This window comes from Callithrix jacchus, chromosome 11, assembly GCF_049354715.1.
Source record: "Callithrix jacchus isolate 240 chromosome 11, calJac240_pri, whole genome shotgun sequence".
NCBI lineage: Eukaryota > Metazoa > Chordata > Mammalia > Primates > Cebidae > Callithrix > Callithrix jacchus.
This window is the reverse complement of record NC_133512.1, coordinates 119,689,150-119,710,133: the sequence shown is the minus strand read 5'-3', so window position 1 is coordinate 119,710,133 and position 20,984 is coordinate 119,689,150. Positions and strand designations below refer to the sequence as shown.

General features: G+C 37.4%; 1 pseudogene; it reads left to right on the top strand.

The window, feature by feature from the left end:
- Window positions 1–284: 284 nt before the first annotated feature.
- LOC100404184 (PRELI domain containing protein 3B pseudogene) lies at window positions 285–963 on the top strand (annotated as a pseudogene).
- The last annotated feature ends 20,021 nt before the right edge of the window (window positions 964–20,984 follow it).

The following is a 20,984-nucleotide window of genomic DNA, read 5'->3' as shown; positions in this document are numbered from 1 at the left end:
TCAGTGCCCTTAAAGAAAAGAAATTCCAATTAAGAATTTCATATCCAGCCAAACTAAGCTTCATAAGCAAAGGAGAAATAAAGTCCTTTTCAGATAAGCACATGGTGAGGAAATGCGCTACCACTAGGCCTGCCTTATATAAGGTCCTTAAGGAAGTGCTAAACATGACAACAAAAGAAATATTCCTGCCATCAAAAAAAAAAAGGCACACACACTTGGGGGTGCTGGTGGTGCTGGGGGTGGGGAAGGGCAGGGGCTGGTGTAGCCTCTGTGCCTTGTTCTCCCCTGGTACCACCCAGACATCACTCAGGATGCTGGCACCATGAAGATCTGGACTTCAGAACACATCTTTGACCACCCCCTCAACCAGAGAAACTGTTACAACAGCTACAATGCAGAAATACCCAAACCCTGTGAACCCAAGTGTGGTCGGAGTTGATGTGTTGGACAGATATATAGATCCCTCTGGAAAGTTCCACAGCCAAAGACTTCTCAGCACAGAGTGGGGACCCCCTTCCATTGTGAAGTCTCTTATTGGTGCAGCAAGAACGAAAACATAAGGGCAAGAACATTCTGTAGCTGATCTTGTAGAAAAAGCAATAGAACTTAAATCTACTAATATTTCATTTACAAATATGGTTTCAGTAGATGAGAGATTTGTATACAAACCACATCCTCAGGACCCAGAAAAAACTATTTTGACTCAAGAAGCCATAATCCCTGTGAAAGAAGTTAGCTCAGCAGTTACCTTGAAGGACTGATGGCAAGTATGATATCCTCAAACACTAGTAAAGGCCAAGAAGCAATGGAATGGGTAATATACAAATTAAATGCTGAGATTCAAGAACTGACAGCCTCAGCAAGAGGAAACATAAGGATTCAACTGGCATCAGCAGCATTTGCACAGACGTGATCATGACAGTTGGTAGACAACGTCAGGTACCCCAGGTCTCTCCAAGCTGACTATATATTTATTTGTTATTTTTAAAATACAACTATATTTTAAATAGATTTTTTTATAAGCTGGTGTAAGGCTATGTGACTTTTGATCAAAATAGATTGAGGGCCTCTAAATAAAAGGGATCATTTGAAATTAATGTTGTTTGAAATTACTATCTGATTTTGAGGGTTCCAGTATTTCTGTGAAAATTCAACAAGAACTCCTTGGAAATTCGTATTGATATCAAATCTCTTTAAGGTGGACTTTTCAAGCTTTTCACACATTGGAACTCCACCCGACTTTGGACCAGCTCCAGAAGAGAGCAAAGCCACCTCCTATGATGCCCATTGACCTGCTGCTGTACACGTCAACAGCTTGCACAAGGGAACTCACTTAAAAGGGGAAATTGTGTAGTTTTAAAATATATTTTGTGTAAAATAACTTGTTCTGCTATAAACCACCATTAAAAACCAGTGTTTTGATTTGGTACTTAAATCTTTTTGGAGTGAAAATTACCACTAAAGTAACAGGACTCCAAGGAAAGTATAGTTTCATTAAAGAGTACTGTATTGATTCACCAAAGTCTTGTAACGTAGTAAATATATTAACTTCCTTGGATTTGTACTTTGTGATTTAGTATGCTGTACCATGGGCTGGTTATGCTAACTGAAAAAAATAAAGTCATTACCTGGGTTTGCAGTGCTCTAACTGAAATAGAAGAACAGCTGTTCACATATTTTAACATTTCTCATTTGCCTAACTTAAAAATTGCCATGTGTCAGAATCATGGTTTTGTAATTGCTAAGACATGATTTGTCAAATTATTTGAATATAATTACTTTTTGAGGTAATTGTGATCACAAAACATCTTTTTTACATGAAGGACCTGTAGATCTTTTGAAATTACTCAAATGATGTCTTGCTCTGAAGCATAAACCCCAGGTACTTAATGTTTTTAATAATACAGTGTCACTGTATTTAGCGGCAATGGGGAAGAACAAGGATAATGGTGCGGGGAGGCTTGGCCTGAAACTAACCACTAGGTAAATTGCATTGCAGTTTTTGTTTATGAGAATTCCTTATTTGGGATATCAGAGGGCAGCTGCAAACTGAAAAACAATCCAATAAATGTACTTTGTTTTATATTTTGTAGCAGGCAATTATCAACCATTAAATAATAGCTTTGACTTTGCAATTGTTGCATAGAGAGTATTTTTGCTAGAAAATGATTAACTCTTGCCTTTATTTTACAGTGCTTAATGTGATAAACTTGTAGTCATGTTTTCTATCCAAGAGACCAGTTAATATATGTACATAAACCACAGAAATAGTATAACAAACTATTTTTAAATTTTCATTTTTCTACTTAAAAATTGTTTAGCTTAAGAATTCTTAGACATTTGTAAAAGCAGGTTAAATTTAATAAGGTTTTGTAACTTGAGATAGTTTTTACAAGTGAAATAACATGTCAGCTAAGTAAAACATCACTAAATAATTGATGTTTGATGAAAAGCTGCATTGTATAATTTCTGCAAGTTATACTTGTTCTGAAAAGGGTGTAATGCCCAAATGATAAGAGATTTTTTTGGGGGGACACAGTCTCACTCTGTTACCCAGGATGGAGTGCAGTGGCACAATCTTGGCTCACTGCAACCTCTGCCTCCAGGGTTCAAGTAATTCTCCTGCCTTAGTCTCCCAAGTCACTGGGACTACAGACGTGCACCATCACACCCAGCTAATTTTTTGTAATTTTTTTTAGTAGAAACGGGGTTTCACCATATTGGACAAGCTAGTCTCAAACTCCTGACCTCATGATCTGCCTGCCTCGCCCTCCCAAAGTTCTGGGATTACAAACATGAGCCACCGCACCTGGCTGATGAGAGATTTTTAAACAAATCCTTATCCTTTGATTTTTTAAACTCTGATCTAATGATAAAATTCTATAAATTTTCATTTTCCAGCATAGTTAGCTACCTTTTTTGAAATAGTTGGTAATTGATAGCTTTTACCTGTTAAACATAAATGCACAGCAAACAAATGTTTCAGAATCATGTGTCAGAATCATGGTTTTGTAATTGCTAAGACATGATTTGTCAAATTATTTGAATATAATTACTTTTTGAGGTAATTGTGACCACAAAGCATCTAAGAGGACTAAACTGAAATCTGTGTTCATAAATGAAGCCCTTGGACTATTTAATGCTAAAGTTGAAATGTAGATTAAGAAAAGCTTTTGTTAATAAAAACTTTCTTTTAAATGAAAAAAAAACACTTAAGTACATAGACCAGTGACATTAGCAAGCAACTACACAATTAAGTTTACATAACCACCAGCCAACAATATAATGATAAAATGAAATCCTCACGTATCAATATTAACTTTGAATATAAACAGGCTAAATTACCCATTTAAAAGACATAAAGTAGCAAGTTGGATAAAGAAGCAAGACCCAACTGTCTGCTGTCTTCAAGAGATCCATCTCACACATAACACCCATAAAGCAAAGGGATGGAGAAAGAGCTATCATGCAAATAGAAGACAAAAGAGAGCAGGGGTTGCTATTCTTATATCAGAACAAAAAGACTTTAAACTAACAATGATCAAAAAGGACAAAGAAGGGCATTACATAATGATAAAGGGTTCTACAGGAAAATTTAACTATCTTAAATATACATGCACCCAACACTAAAGCACCCAAATTCATAAGACAAGTTCTTAGAGACCTATAAAGAGACTTAGCCCCATGATAATAGTGGGAGACTGCAACAGCTCCACTAACATTAGACAGATCATCAAGGCAGAAAACTAACAAAGATATTGTGGACTTAAATTCAACACTTGACTAATTGGACTTAATAGACATCTACCAAATACTCCACCAAACAACAACAGAATAACATTTTTCTTACCTGCACATCCATACTAAAGACCAACCACAAACTCAGCTATAAAGCAAGTTTCAATAAATTTAAAAAAAAACAACTAAAATCATACTAACCACCCTCTTAAACCAAGGTGCAAGAAAAATATAAATTAAGAGCTCTAAAAACAATACAATTACATAGAAATTAAACAATTTGATCCTGAATAGCTTTTGGGTAATGAACAAAATTAAGACAGAAATCAAAAACTCTCTGAAACTAATGAAAAGAGTTATACACTACAGCAAAATCTTTGGAAAACCATTAAAGCAGTGTTAAAGGAAAGTGTATAGTGCTAACTGCCTACATGAAATAGTTATAAAGATCTCAAATTAACAACCTAACATCATATCTAGAGGAACCAGAAAAATAAGAGCAAACTAACCCCAAATCTAGCAGAAGGAAGGAAATAACCAAAATCAAAATCAGAGTAGAATTAAATGAAATTGAGACCCAAAAATCTATTAAAAAGGTCAATAAAACCAAAAGTTTGGGTTTTTTTTCAAAGAATAAATAAGAATGATACATCACTAGCTAGGTTAACAAAGAAAGAAAGAGAGAAGATCCAAATAAGCACAATCAGAAATGACAAGGATGATATTACAACTGATCCCACCTAAAAAAGAAAAAAAAAAAAACCTCAGAGACCATTACTAACACTTCTATGCACATAAACTAGAAAATCTAGAAGAAATGGATAAATTCCTGGAAATACACAGCCTCCTGAGATTAAACCAGGAAGAAACGGAAACTCTGAACAGACCAATAATAAGCTCCAAAATTAAATCAATAATTTTAAAAACCTAACAGCTAAAAAAAGTCCTGGCCCAGACAGATTGACAGCTGAATTTGACCAGACATACAACAAAGAGCTAGTACCAATCCTACTAGAATTCCAAGAAATCAGGGAGGAGAGACTCCTCCCTAACTCATTCTACAAGGCCAGCATCATTGTGATACCAAAACCTGGCACAGCAAAAGGAAACTTCAGGACTATGTCTCTGATGAACATAGATACAAAAATTCTCAACTAAATACTAGCAAACTGAATCCAGCAGCATATCAACAAGTTAATTCATCATGATCAAGTAGGCTTTATTCCTAGAATGCAAGGTTGGATCAACATACACAAATAAATTAATGTGATTCACTATGTGAAGAGAATTAAAGAATGCAAGGTTGGATCAACATACACAAATAAATTAGTGTGATTCACCATGTGAAGAGAATTAAAAACAAAAATCATATGATCATATTAATAAATGCAGAAAAGACTTTCAATAAAATTCAATACTTCTTCATGTTAAAAGCCCTCAACAAACTAGACATCAAAGGAACATACTTTAAAATAATAAGAGCCATCTCTGACAAACCCACAGCCAACATCAGACTGAATGGGCAAAAGCTGGAAGCATTCCCCTTGAAAACTGGAACAAGACAAGGATGCCTATTCTCACTATTCCCATTAACTATAGTACTGAAAGTTCCAGCCAGAGCAATCAGGCAAAAGAAAGAAATAAAAAGCATCCAGATAGGAAAAAAAGAAATCAAATTATCTCTCTTTGCTGACAATACAATACTATACCTAGAAAACCCTCAAGAAATCTGCCAAAAGGCACCTATGACTGATAAATGACTTCAGTAAAGGTTCAGGATACAAAATCAATATACAAAACTCAGTAGCATTTCTATACACCAATAACATTAAAGCTGAGAGCCAAATCTAGAATGTAATCCCATTTATAATAACCAGAAAAACAATTTTAAAAAAAACTAGAAATACAGCTAACCAATAAGGTAAAAGATCTTTACAATGAGAATTATGAAATGCTGTTGAAATAAATCAGAGACAACACAAATAAATGAAAACACATTATGTCATGGATTGGAAGAATCAATATTGTTAAAATGGCCATAAGCCCAAAGCAATTTACAAATTCAATGTTATTCCTATTTGCCAATGTTGTTTTTCACAGAATTAGAAAAAACTATTCTAAAATCCATATGGAACCATAAAAGAGTCCAAATGGCCAAAGCAATTCTAAGCAAAAAGTACAAAGCTGGCAGCATCTTACTACATGATTTCAAACTATACTAAAAGGCTATGGTAACCAAAACAGTATAGTACTGGTACAAAAACAGACACATAGACCAATAGAACAGGATAGAAAACCCAGATATAAAGCCACACCCATAACCACCTGATCTTTAGCAAAATTGGCAATTGAAAGCAATAGTAAAAGGACTTCTGTTATTTATTCAATAAATTGTTCAGGGACAACTTGGTAGGCATATGCAGAAGATTGAATCTGGACCGCTACCTCTCACCATACACAAAAATTAACACAAGATGGATGAAAACTTAAATGTAAGATGTAAAACTATTAAAAGCCTAGAGGAAGAACTAGAAAATACCATTTCAGACATGGGCCTTGGGAAAGAATTTATGTCTAAGTCTACAAAAGCATTTGCAACAAAACCAAAAATTGACAAGTAGAAACTAATTAAAGAGCTTCTACACAGCAAAATAAACTATCAGTAGAGTAAACAGACGACACGCAGAATGGGAGAAAATATTCACAAACTGTGCATCTGACACAAAGGTCTAATATCCAAAATCTCTAAGGAACTTAAACAATTCAATAAACAAAAATCAAATAATCTCATTTAAAAATAGGCAAATGACATGAACAGACTCTTCTCAAAAGAAAACATTAATGTGGCCAACAAATAAATGCTCAACATCAGTAATCATTAGAAAAGTGAATATCAAAGCCCAATGAAATACTATCTTGTGCCAGTTAGAATGGCTATTATTTAAAAATCTACAAATAACACATGCTGGTGAGGCTGCAGAGAAAAGGTAACAGTCATACACTATTGGTGGTAATGTAAATTAGTTCAGCCTCTGTGGAAAGCAGTTTGGAGATTTCTCAAATAACTTAAAACAGACCTAGCATTTGACCCTGCAATCCCATTACTGGTTATATGCCCAAAGGAAAATAAATCATTTTACCAAAAAGACACATGCACATGAATGTTTATTACAGCACTATTCACAATAGCAAAGACATAGAATCAACTTAGATGCTCATCAATAGAGGATAAAGAAAATGTGGTGAATATCCACTATGGAATACTATGCAGCCATAAAAAATGAAATTGTGTCCTTTGCAACAACATGGATGCAGCTGGAGGCCATTATCATAAGCAAACTAAGGCAGGAACAGAAAGCCAAATATCATATGTTCTCACTCAGAAGTAGGAGCTAAACAATGAGTACACATGGACATTAACATGAGAACAATGGACACCTGAGACTACTAGAGCAGGGAGGATGAGAGGATGAGAGGGGGTAAAGGTTGAAAAGCTGTCCGGTACTATGCTCCCTACTAGGTGATGGGATCATTTGTACACCAAATCCAGTAACATGCAATTTACCCTTGTAACAAACCTGCACACACACCTACTGAACCTAAAATAAAAGTTCAAAGAAAATAGAATGAGAAGGAAGAATTGGTGCAATCCACTGAAAATTCTTGTTAGCAAAGTGATGGCGCTTGGGTCAAAAGTTAGGGAATATGGCTTGCTCATTGGTGTGTTTTCATTCCCTCTCTGCTTTTGCCCTCTTCTCTCTTTCTACTTTCCTACAATGAGAAGTGGAGAGTTTATTTAATATTATGCAGGTTAATTCAACTAAAATACTACAAGGGCTGGCCAGCCCTGTTCTTCATGCCACAGTACCTCATTCAGTGAACAGGCTGGTAGTTTTCCAGGAAGCATTTCCTCTTAATTGAACTGCTAATCTGATCATTTGTGGGGATAAGAATAAGAAGGTGGCTAGGCTAGCCACACCTGTCCCACACCTCAAATATTTCCAGATATCTTGAGAGCGGTTAAACACTAATCCAAGGCAATAACCCACTAAATGCTGTCCCATGCCTCAAATATTTCCAGATATCTTGAGAGCAGTTAAATACTATCTAAGGCAGTAAGTCACTAAATGAACGACATGAGGCAACTCATGAAAAAATGTGAAAACTACACTAAAACAAGAGTGACACTGTCATCTGCAACAGCACAAAATCAACTCATATTACCGGACTCGGCTGCTCTACGATTGGAGCAAAGATGCTAATGGTTATATTGAAAAATTAAAATTAGTAATAATTCTGTTCCCACAAGAGCTTTGTTCTGTTCTGAGCACAAATGGCACCAATATCGTGGGAGCTGATGGTTAACTAACTTGAAGCAGATCCTCTGGAAATGTATTTGTGCATTTACTTTAGAGACAGAGTATGGCATTGTCACCCAGGCTGGAATGCAGTTGTGCAGTCATAGCTCATTGCAGCCTCAACTTCCTGGGGTCAAGAGATCCTCCTGCCTCACCCTCCCAAGTAGCTGGATCTATAGGCTTGCAACACATGCCCAGGTAATTTCTTCATTGTTCTGTAGATATGGGGTCTTTCTATGTTACCCAGGCCTGTCTTTAACTCCTGGCCTCAAGCAATCCTCTCACCTTAGCCTCCCAAAGCCTAGGATTACAGGCATGAGCCACTGTGCCCTGCCTAAATATTTATTTAAATCATGGGGTTTCCCACTGGAATTTCCATTTTTAGCTCTAAATATGTTTTTGGTTACTGAACCAGATCTTCCAGCATTAGAATACATCCCCTGTGCATACTCGAGAGATATATTGCCTCTTCCAGGCCACTAAAGCAATATTTGATGAATTATGATCCAGGCTATAATAGAAGAACATTACTCACACCAAGTCCCTGGAAGCATCTGTTTAGCTCCACAGGCTCAAATGTTACAGCTTAAAGTCTTCAAAAACTTTTTTAAGAAACAGCTAAATGAGACTACCAGGCATTTTCAATCAACCCACATTCATTTGAACTTCAAGTGGTCAAACTTTGTGTGAGAAAAGATAACACCTTTTTCTCAATAGTCATGTGCTACCTCAATACAGTGTTCTTCCACCCCCAGATTAGCTCTGGTCACGGTTTTTAAATGTCAGTTTTTAGGCTGTAATGAATCCACAGCTTCAGTTCAGTGGTTACAATGGAGTTAATTATGATATATGAGAGGCAGGATCCTTGAGAATGCCCCAAGCAGGGAGCTTTTAAAATCCCAGATTCATTTATGTATGTAAATGGAGCCTGTTCCACATTTCTGTAAAACCACAAAATTATTGATCATTTTCATTGGCATCACTTTCATCTTAATAGTCTCAGATTGATATTAAATGTATAATTAAATTACTGCCTCATTGTTTGGTCTCAGATAATGGTAATAGCTCACATTTAACAGAGGGTTGATTATGGTCTAATCACTGTGCTAAGTTCTTTATGAGTATTATCCAATTTGGTACTACAAACATTGCCATTTTACGTAAGCCTCAGGAAGGTTCAGGAGCTTGTTTAATGTCACACAGCTCATGAGAGGTGGCACTGGAACTAAATCCAGGTTGGTCTGATTTCAGAGCATGAACTTTTCACCACACCAGGCCATCCCACTGCGTATACTACATAATTAAATCAAAACTTGAGATTCCCTATTTTCAGCCCCCAAACCAGAGCGAAATATGTTTTTAACTCTGAATAGATATTAAATTCTCCTCCTTGATTTGTCTTTCCTTTTTTTCCTCCTTTTCTTTTTATCCTATCTCTTTGCCTCCTTTCACCTTAAATCCCTGCCCTCTTTTAAATGCCAAGAGTCTCAAGCTCCACCTTCACAGAATGCCCCTGCAATAACACAACATATCCATGAGGGTCTAGAAGTCACTCGAAAAATTAGAACAAGACCTCACAAAATACAAATATTCTCAATTCTTAAAAACTTATAAGCAATTAAATAGAACAAAATATTTTGTCATAAAAACTGATAAACTTGTACTGATATTTGCTTCTTTATAGCCCACACCTGAAATTACACTCATGCACCACATGATGGTGTTTCACTCAGCAATGGGCCACACTGCCAGTCTATAGAAGTATAGCACATGCAATTGTGCATAGTATATAACACTTGGTAATGATAATAAATGGCTATGTTATTGGGTTATGTATTTATTAGACAACACTTTAAATCCTCATTTTGGAGTGTACTATGTCTAATTGTTTTTTAAAAAGTTAACTGTAAAGCAGCCTCAGGCAGTCCTTCAGGTGTATTCCAGAAGACCGCATTACTATCATAGGAGATGGAAGCTCCATGGGTATTACTGCCCCTGAAGACCTTCTAGTGGAGCAAGGTGTGGAGGTGGAAGACAGTCATACTGATGATCCTGTTCCTATGTAGGCCTAGGCTAGAGTATGTTTTTGTCCAGTTTGGAGTGCAATGGTACCAGCATAGCTCACTGCAGCCTCAGACTCCTGGGCTCAAGCAATCCTCCCATCTCAGTCTCCCAAAGTACAGGGATTATTAATGCAAGCTGCCACACTGGGCCCTGAAGTTTTTTTAAAATAGGAAAAATTTTTATAGAATAAGAGTATAAAGAAAGAAAATATTTCTGTACAGCTATACAATGCGTTTGTGTTTAAACCTAAGTGTTATCACAAAAGTCAAAAAGTTAGAAAAAATTGTAAATGTATAAAGTAAAAAAGTTACAATAAGTTAAGGTTAACTTATTGAAAAAAGAAAAATAATTTTTATAAATTTAGTATAGCCTAATGGAAATACTATTAGCATTTATAAAGTCTATAGTCGTGTAAGGCAATGTCCTAGGCCTTCACATTCACTCATCACTCACTCTCTGACACCCAGAGTAACTTTGAGTTCTGCAAGTTCTGTTCATGGCAAGTGCCTTATGCAGGTGTACCATTTATTTGTCTTTTATACTGCATTTTTGCTATGTCTTTTCTATGTTTAGCTAAAGATGCATACATAAATACTTTCATTGTGTTCCAGTGTCCTACAGAATTCAATACACTAACATGCTGTACAGGTTTGTAGCTCAGGAACAAAAAGTTATACCTTAGAGCCTGGGTGTGTAGCAGGCTATACCACCTAAGTTTGTGTAAGTACACGCTATGATGTTTGCACTATGACAAAAATCTCCTAATGATGCATTTCTCAGAAGAGGATGTCTCTATCATTAAGCAATGCATAACTGTAATCTAATGTAAAATACCCCCAAAACTTAATTTGGACTTGTCAGTTTTTCATTGTACATGGTTATATTAATCGTTAACTTACTGCCACTTTCATCCGTTTTCCAATCATTCATAATATCATGTTTAAGTAGTAGTTCATTTTTACACCATGAAAATAATAGAAATATTGAGGACTTCTGCCAAGATGGCCAAATAGGAACAGCTCCGGAGTGCAGTTTCCAGCGAGAGCAACAAAGAAGGCGAGTGATCTCCACCTTTCCAACAAAACTCACAGACCAGGAGATAACTGCCAGTGCCATGCAGATTTCCAGCACAAAACTGGGTGGCCTGGAACGCCTGCGAGACAGAACCGCTCATTTCCCTGAAAACAAGGGGGCTGAAGGCAGGGAGCTAAGTGATCTGGTTAAGCAAGTCCAACCCCCACAAAGACCAGCAAGCTGAAACCTACAGGCTTGAGATTTTCTCACAGCCAGCACAGCAGTTTGAACTCAACCTGGGACAATCAAGCTCGTTGTGGGGAGGGGTGTCTGCCATTACCAAGGCAGTCTGCCATTAACGAAGCAGTTCTAACCTTGCCTGTGAAAACAAAATCACAAGAAAGTTTACACAGCAGACGAGTGGAGACCATGGCAGCTCAAGGTATTTGCAGGCAGACTGTGAGTAGACTCCCTACTTGCTGGGCAGGGAATCTCTGAAAAAAGGCAGTAGCCTGTCAGAGACTTATAAATAAAGACCCTCCTTCCCAGAACAGAGCAACTGCGAAAAGGGGCAGTTGTGAGATTCACTTCAGCAGACTTAAATGTCCCTGCCCAGCAGCTCTGAAGGGAACAATGGAGCTCTCAGCACAGTACTTGAGCTTTGATAAGGGACAAACTGCCTCCTCAAGTGGCTCCCTGACCCCTGTTTATTCTAAGAGACACTTCATACAGAAGAGCTCTGGATGATATCTAGTGGGTACCCTTCTGGGATGAAGCTACCAGAAGAAGGAACGGACAGCAATCCTTGCTATTCTGCAGCCCCTGCTGATGATTCCCAGGCAAGCAGGGTCTGCAGTTGACCTCCAGCAGTCCTGAGGCAGAGAGGCCTGACTGTTAGAAGGAAAACTAAAAAACAGAAAGAAGTAGCTTCAACATCAACAGAAAGGACATTCACTCAGAGATCCTATCTGAAAATCACCAACTTCAAAGCCCAAAGGTAGGTAGACCTATGGAGATGGGAAGAAACCAGCACAAATAGGCTGAAATCACCAGAAACCAGAATGCCTCTTCTCCTCCAAGGGATCACAACCCCTCATCAGTAAGGGAACAAAACCAGATGGAGAATGAGTTTGATGAATTGACAGAAGGAGGCTTCAGAAGGTGGGTAATAACGAACTTTTCTGAGCTAAAGGAGGTTGTTCTAACCCAATGTAAAGAAACTAAGAACCTTTAAAAAAAGGTTAGGTGAAATGCTAACTAGAATAACCAGCTTAGAGAACATAAAAGATTTGATGGAGCTGAAAAATACAGCATGAGAACTTTGTGAAGCATACACAAGTTTCAATAGCCGAATTGATCAAGCAGAGAAAGGGTATTAGAGATTGAAGATCAACTGAATGAAATAAAATGAGAAGGCAAGATTAGGAAAAAAAGAGTGAAAAGAAATGAACAAAGTCTCTAAGAAATATGGGATTATGTAAAAAAACCTAATCTACATTTGATTGGTGTACCTGAATGTGACAGGGAGAATGAAACCAAGTTTTAGGATATTATCCAGGAGAACTTTCCCAACCTAGCAAGGCAGGCCAACATTCAAATCCAGGAAATACAGAGAATACCACAAAGATATTCCTCAACATGAGCAACTCCAAGGCACATAATCACCAGACTCACCACGGTTGAAACAAAGGAAAAAATGCTAATGGCAGCCAAAGAGAAAGGTGAGGTTACCCACAAAGGGAAGCCCATCAGACTCACAGCATATCTCTCGGCAGAAACCCTCCATGCCAGAAGAGAGTGGGGGCCAATATTCAACATCCTTAAAGAAAAGAGCTTTCAACCCAGAATTTCATATCCAGCCAAACTAAGCTTCATAAGTGAAGGAGAAATAAAAACCTTTATGGACGAGCAAATGCTAAGAGATTTCATCACCACCAGGCCTGCCTTACAAGAGCTCCTGAAGGAAGCACTAAACATGGAAAGGAACAACTAGTACCAGCCAATGCAAAAACATACCAAATGGTAAAGACCATTGAGACTATGAAGAAACCTTCAACTAATGGGCAAAACCACCTCTAGTATCAAAATGGCAGGATCAGACTCACACATAACAATATTAACCTTAAACATAAATGAGCTAAATGCCCCAGTCGAAAGATACAGACTGGAAATTGGATAAAAAGTCAAGACCCATTGGTGTGCTGTATTCAGGAGACCCATCTCACATGCAAAGACACACATAGGCTCCAAATAAAGAGATGGGGGAAGATTTACTAAGCAAATAGAGAGAGAGAGAAAAAAGTAGGGGTTGCAGTCCTTGTCTCTAATAAAACAGACTTTAAACCAACAAAGATCCAAAGAGACAAAGAAGGGCATTACATAATGGTAGAGGAATCAATGCAACAAGAAGAGCTAGCTATCCTAAATATGTACGCACCCAATACAGGAGCATCCAGATACATAAAGCAAGTTCTTAATGACCTACAAAGAGATTTAGATTCCCACATAATAATTGTGGCAAACTTTAACACTCCATTGTCAATATTGGATAGATCAACAAGACAGAAAACTAACAAGGATATCTAGGACTTCAACTCAGATCTGGACCAAGCAGACTAATAGACATCTATACAACTCTCCACCCCAAGTAAACAGAGCATACAATCTTCTCAGCACCACATCACACTTACTCTAAAATCAACCACAGAATTGGAAGTAAATCACTCCTCAGCAAATGAAAAAGAATGGAAATCATAACAAACACTCTCTCAGACCACAGTGCAACCAAATTAGAACTCAGGATGAAGAAACTCACTCAAAACTGCATAAGTACATAGAAACTGAACAACCTGCTCCTGATTGACTACTGGATAAATAATGAAATGAAGGCAGAAATAAAGATGTTCTTCAAAACCAATGAGAACAAAGACACAACGTACCAGAATCTCCAGGACACATTTAAAGCAGTGTCTAGAAGGAAATTCATAACTCTAAATGCCCATATGAGAAGCAAGGAAAGACCTAAAACTGACACCCTAACATCAAAATTAAAAGATCTAGTGGAACAAGATGAAACAATTAAAAAGCTAGCAGAAGACAGAAAATAACTAAGATCAGAACAGAACTGAAGGAGATAGAGACACAAAAATCCCTTCAAAAAAACAAATCAATAAATCCTGGAACTGGTTTTTTGAAAAGATCAACAAAATAGACAGACTGCTAGCCAGACTAATGAAACAGAAAAGAGAGAAGAATCAAATAAATTTAATAAAAAATGATAAAGAGGATATCACCACCAATTCCACAGAAATACAAACAACCATTTGAGATTACTACAAACACCTCTATGAAAATAAAACAGTAAATATGAAAGAAATGGATAAATTCCTGGACACTAACATCCTCCCAAGACTAAACCAGGAAGAAGTTGAATCCCTAAATAGACCAATAACAAGATATGAAGTTGAGGCAGCAATTAATAGCCTACCAACCAAAAAAAATCCAGGACCAAACATGTACACAGCCAAATTCTACCAGACATACAAAGAGGAGCTAGTACCACTCCTTCTGAAATGATTCTAGACGATACAAAAAGAAGAAATTCTCCCTAACTCATTTTATGAGACAAACATCATTCTGATACTAAAATCTGGCAGAGACACAACTAAAGAAAATTTCAGGCCAATATCCATGATGAACATTGATGTGAAAATCCTCAATAAAATACTGGCAAACTGAATCCAACACCACATCAAAAAGCTTATCCAACATGATCAAGTTGGCTTCATCCCTGGGATGCAAGGCTGATTCAACATACACAAATCTATAAACATAATCCATCACATAAATAGAACAAAAGACAAAAACCACATTATTACCTCAATAGATGCAGAGAAGGCCTTTGAAAAAATTCAACAGCCATTTATGCTAAAAACTCTCAATAAACTAGGTATCAATCAAACATATCTCAAAATAATAAAAGCTACTTATGACAAACCCACAGCCAATATCATATTGAATGGACAAAAACTGGAAGCATTCCCTTTGAAAACTGGCACAGGACAAGAGTGCCCTCTCTCACCACTCCTATTCAACATAGTCTTGCAAGTTCTGGCCAGAGCAATCAGGCAAGAAAAAGGAAAGTCAAACTCTCTCTATTTGTGGATGACATGATTGTATATTTAGAATGCCCCATCATCTCAATGCCAAATCTCCTTAAGATGATAAGCAACGTCAGCGAAGTCTCAGGATATAAACTCAATGTGCAAAAATCACAAGCATTCCTATACACCAATAACAGAGAGCAAAATCATGAGCTAACTCCCATTCACAATTGCTACAAAAAGAATAAAATACCTAGGAATATAACTAACAAGGGACATGAAGGACTGATTCGAGGAGAACTACAAACCACTGTCCAAGGAAATAAGAAAAAACACAAATAGATGGAAAAACATTTCATGCTCATGGTTAGGAAGATCAGTATCATGAAAATGGCCATACTGCCCAAGGTAATTTATAGATTTGATGCTATCCTCATCAAGCTTTCATTGACCTTCTTCACAGAACTGAAAAAAGCAACCTTAAACTTCATATGGAACCAAAAAAGAGCCCACATACCCAAGACAATCCTAAGCAAAAAAAAAAAAAAAGAGCTGGAGGCATCATTCTACCTGACTTCAAACTATACTACAAGGCTATAGTAATAAAAACAGCATGGTACTGGTACCAAAACAGAGATATAGACCATTGGAACAAACAGATGCCTTGAAAGTAATGCCACATATTTACAGCCATCTGATCTTTGACAAACCTGACAAAAACAAGCAATGGGGAAAGGATTCCTGTTTAATAAATGGTATTGGGAAAACTGGCTACCAGTATGCAGAAGGCTGAAATTGAACCCCTTCCTTACACCTTATACAAAAATTAACTCCAGATGGATTAAAGATTTAAACATAAGACCTAACACCTTAAAAATCCCAGAATAAAACCTAGGCAATATCATTCAGGACATAGGCATAGGCAAAGACTTCATGACTAAAACACCAAAAGCAATGGCAACAAAAGCCAAAATAGACAAATGGAATCTGATTAAACTTAAAAGCCTCTGCATAGCAAAAGAAACTATCATCAGCGTGAACAGGCAACCTACAGAATGGGAGAAAATGTTTGCAATGTACCCATCTGATAAAAGGCTAATATCCAGAATCTACAAAGAACTTAAACAAATTTATAAGAAAAAAACAACCCCATCAATAAGTGGGCAAAGGATCTGAACAAACACTTTTCTAAAGAAGACATTTATGCAGCCAACAAACATGTGGAAAAAATGCTCATCATCACTGGTCATTAGAGAAATGCAAATCAAAACCACATTGAGATACCGTCTCATGCCAGTTGGAATGGCAATTATTAAAAAATCTGAAGCAACAGATGCTGGAGAGAATGAGGAGAAATAGGAATGATTTTACACTGTTGGTGGGAGTGTAAATTAGTTCAACCATTGTGGAAGACAGTGTGGTGATTCCTCAAGGATCTAGAAATAGAAATACCATTTGACCCAGCAATCCCATTACTGGGTATATACCCAAAGGATTATAAATTTTTCTATGATAAAGACACATGCACACATATGTTTATTGCAGCACTGTTCACAATAGCAAAGACTTGGAACCAAACCAAATGCCCATCAATGACAGACTGGATAAAGAAAATCTGGCACATATACACCATGTAATACTATGCAGCCATAAAAAGGATGAGTTCATGTCCTTTGCAGAGACATGGATGAAACTGGAAACCGTCATTCTCAGCAAACTGACACAAGAACAGAAAACCAAACACCACATGTTCTCACACATAAGCGGGTGTTGAATAATGAGAACACGTCGACACAGGGAGGGGAACATCAAACACTGGGGCTTGTCAGAGGGTGAGGGAGCTAAGAGAGGGATAGCAGGTGGTGGGGGGATTGGAGAGGGATAACAGGAGGAGAAATACCTAATGTAGATGATGGGGGGATGGATGAAGTAAACAACCATGGCATGTGTATATATGTATGATGTGATACATCATGTACCCCAGGACTTAAAGAATTATATATATAGGCCAGGCGTGGTGGCTCAAGCCTGTAATCCCAGCACTTTGGGAGGCCAAGGCAGGTGGATCACGAGGTCAAGAGATAAAGACCATCCTGGTCAACATGGTGAAACCCCATCTCTACTAAAAATACAAAAAATTAGCTGGGCATGGTGGCGCGTGCCTGTAATCCCAGCTACTCAGGAGGCTGAGGCAGAAGAATTGCCTGAACCCAGGAGGCGGAGGTTGCAGTGAGCCGAGATCGCGCCATTGCACTCCAGCCTGGGTAACAAGAGTGAAACTCTGTCTCAAAAAAGAAAAAAGAATTTTATACACACACACACACACACACAGAGTAAATCAGTATAAAATGTCACATATAATTTTGCTAAAACTTACATAGCTTAAGTGTATGTATTAGTCTATGTGGTACTCAATAACTAATTTCATCATGGGGAATATGCTAATATTTTTTAAGATTATTACGTGAGTATAATCTAAATGATAGGGTTCTGTGCTCTGTTGTGAAAACAGGACATGGACACCACGCAATATAAATATAAAATAAGATTTTTTAGGAAAAAGCAGTCAAAGAAGCATCAGAGGTTATGAGTTCCATCCTCTTCCTATTCTTCAGTGAGGCAATCTTGAGTCATGAATAGCCAGGCATAACATGGAAAGCACACTGGAGGAAGGACTCCACACCTGTGCCATTTTACATAGTTACTGAAGCATGGAAGGGGCCAGGAAAGCTCTAGACACCTGTAAAATGGAGCTTTGTAAAGAGGAGATGGCCTTCTTAGGGGAACTGTCCTGAGGTCAGCCTCTGGATAGCCTACTCTTCTAAAGAATCAGCTTCTTTTCAAGCTTGTGAAAAAAAGGGAAGGGATGAACCTCCAGAAATCTCTGGATTTGTATATTCTCAGTATCTAAGCCAATATTTTTAGGATATCTTTATTTCAAATGAGAACAACATAATATGTCAAGAAGACAAAACAGCCAACTTAGAGGGGCTCTCAATGTTCAGATTTGAAGCAATTTAAGTAACAGTAAGAAAAAATGATAGTAATGGATTATGACCCATAGACTAAAATAAGAAACCAAGGGCCCATAATGATATAAATAAATATAATTTTTTCACAGTAGGCTTCCAACTTATAGATATCAGATAAAGGAATGACGAAAACAGAAAATCAATTTGGCAAACATCAGAGTAATCATTTTTCTTCAGAAAAGAATAATTGATAAATTATTAAATTTCTGAGTGAAAGTTTGATGAGATATAGAATAGTTTACTGAGTCACAAAGTATCTTTCCATAGGATGCACATTAATCACAATGGAAAAAGAATAACATTTTGGAAAAGGCTGGTAGACATCTTCTTAAGTGATTAAAGTTATCAGCAGTAATGGAATAAGTTGATATCATATGCTCAATATAATACATTGAATACTACTTCTATGGTCTTGCCAAAAGGGTGCATAACCTAAATTGATTCATAAAGAAACATCAGAAAAATTTGAACTGAGTGACAATCTTCAAAATAACTGTCAGTCAGTACTCTTCAAAAAATATCAAAGTCAATAGAAGAAGAAAGAAAAAGACAAAGGAACTAGCCCAGATTAAAAGACCCAAGGACACCTGATAACTAAATCCATCATGTAATTCTGGGTTAGGTCTTGGACAAGAAAGGAAATTCATGGAACAGATGCTGAAGTGAGATGCATTACTTAATAGTACTGTATCAATGATACAGTACTATTAATTTCCTGATCTTAATAATTTTACTATCATTGGGTAAGGTATAAACTTTTGGGAATCTGGGTAAAAGGCTTGCAGATATCCTTTGTACTGTTTTAGCAAATTTTTTGTTAAGTGTCAAATTATTGTTTGTTTGTTTTATTGTACTTTAGGTACATGTGCAGATTATGCAGGATTGTTGCATACGGTACATGCATGGCAATGTGGTTTGCTGCCTCCATCCCCCTTTCACCTACATCTGGCATTTCTCTCCATGTTTTCCCTCCCTGACTTCCCCACCCCTCCCCGCTGGCCTTCCCTTGGCCCCCTACAACAGACCCCAGTGTGTGATGCTCCCCTCCCTGTGTCCATGTGTTCTCATTGTTCAACACCCACCTATGAGTAAGAACATGCAGTGTTTGATTTTCTGTTCTTGTGTCAGTTTGATGAAAATTATAGTTTCCAGATTCATCACGAAAATGGCCATACTTCCCAAAGTAATTTATAGATTCAATGCTATCTCCATCGAGTTACCAATGACCTTCTTCACAGAACTGGAAAAAATCACTTGAACTTCATATGGAATCGAAAGAGAGCCCACATAGCCAAGACAATCCTAAGCAAAAAGAACAAAGCCAGAGGCATCACACTACCTGATTTCAAACTATACTACAGCTACAATAACCAAAACAGCAAGGTACTAGTGCAAAAACAGAGAGAAAGACAAATGAAACAGAACAGAGGCCCTGGAGGCAATGCCAAACATCTACAATCATCTGATCTTTGACAAACCTGACAAAAACAAGCAATGGGGAAAGGATTCCCTGTTCAATAAATGGTGCTGGGAAAACTGGCTACCAGTGTGCAGAAAGCAGAAACAGGACCCCTTCCTGACAACTTACACTAAAATTAACTCCAGATGGATTAAAGGCTTAAACATAAAACCTAACACCATAAAAACCCTAGAAGAAAACCTAGGCAAAACCATTCAGGGCATAGGCAAGGACTTCATGACTAAAACACCAAAAGCAATGGCAAGAAAAGCCAAAATAGACAAATGGGACCTAATTAAACTCCAGAGCTTTTGTACAGCAAATGAAACAATCATTAGATTGAACTGGCAACCAAAAGAATGGAAAAATTTTTGCAATTTACCCATCTGACAAAGGGCTAATATCCAGAATCTACAAAGAACTAAAACAGATTTACTAGAAAAAAATAAACAAACCCATCCAAAAGTGGGCAAAGGATATGAACAGGCATTTTTCAAAAGAAAACATATATGAGGCCAAAAAACATATGAAAAAATGCTCATCATCACTGATTATTAGAGAAATGAAGTCTAAACCATATTGAGATACCGCTTCAGTTAGAATGGTGATTATTAAAAAATCTGGAGACAAAAGATGCTGGAGAGGATGTGGAGAAATAGGTACACTTTTAAACTGTTGGTGGGAGTGTAAACTAGTTCAACCATTGTGGAAGACAGTGTGGCACTTCCTCAAGGATCTAGAAATAGAAATTCCTTTTGACCCAGCAATCCCATAACTGGGCATATACCGAAAGGATTATAAATCATTCTATTATAAAGACACATGCACATGTATGTTCATAGCAGCACTGTTAACAATAGCAAAGACCTGGAACCAACCCAAATGCCCAAAGACAATAGACTGGACAAGGAAAACGTGACACATATACGCTATGGAATACTATGCAGCCATAAAAAATGATGAGTTTGTGTCCTTTATAGGGACATGTTTGTTTGTTTTTGAGATGGAGTCTCACTCTGTCACCCAGGATGGAGTGCAGTGGTGCAATCTCAGCTGACTGCAACCTTCACCTCCTGGGTTCAAGCGATTCTCATGACTCAGCCTCCCAAGTAGCTGGGACTACACATGCTTGCCACCACGCTTGGTTAATATTTTGTATTTTTAGTAGAGATGGGGTTTCACCATGTTAGCCAGGATAGTCTCAATCTCCTGACCT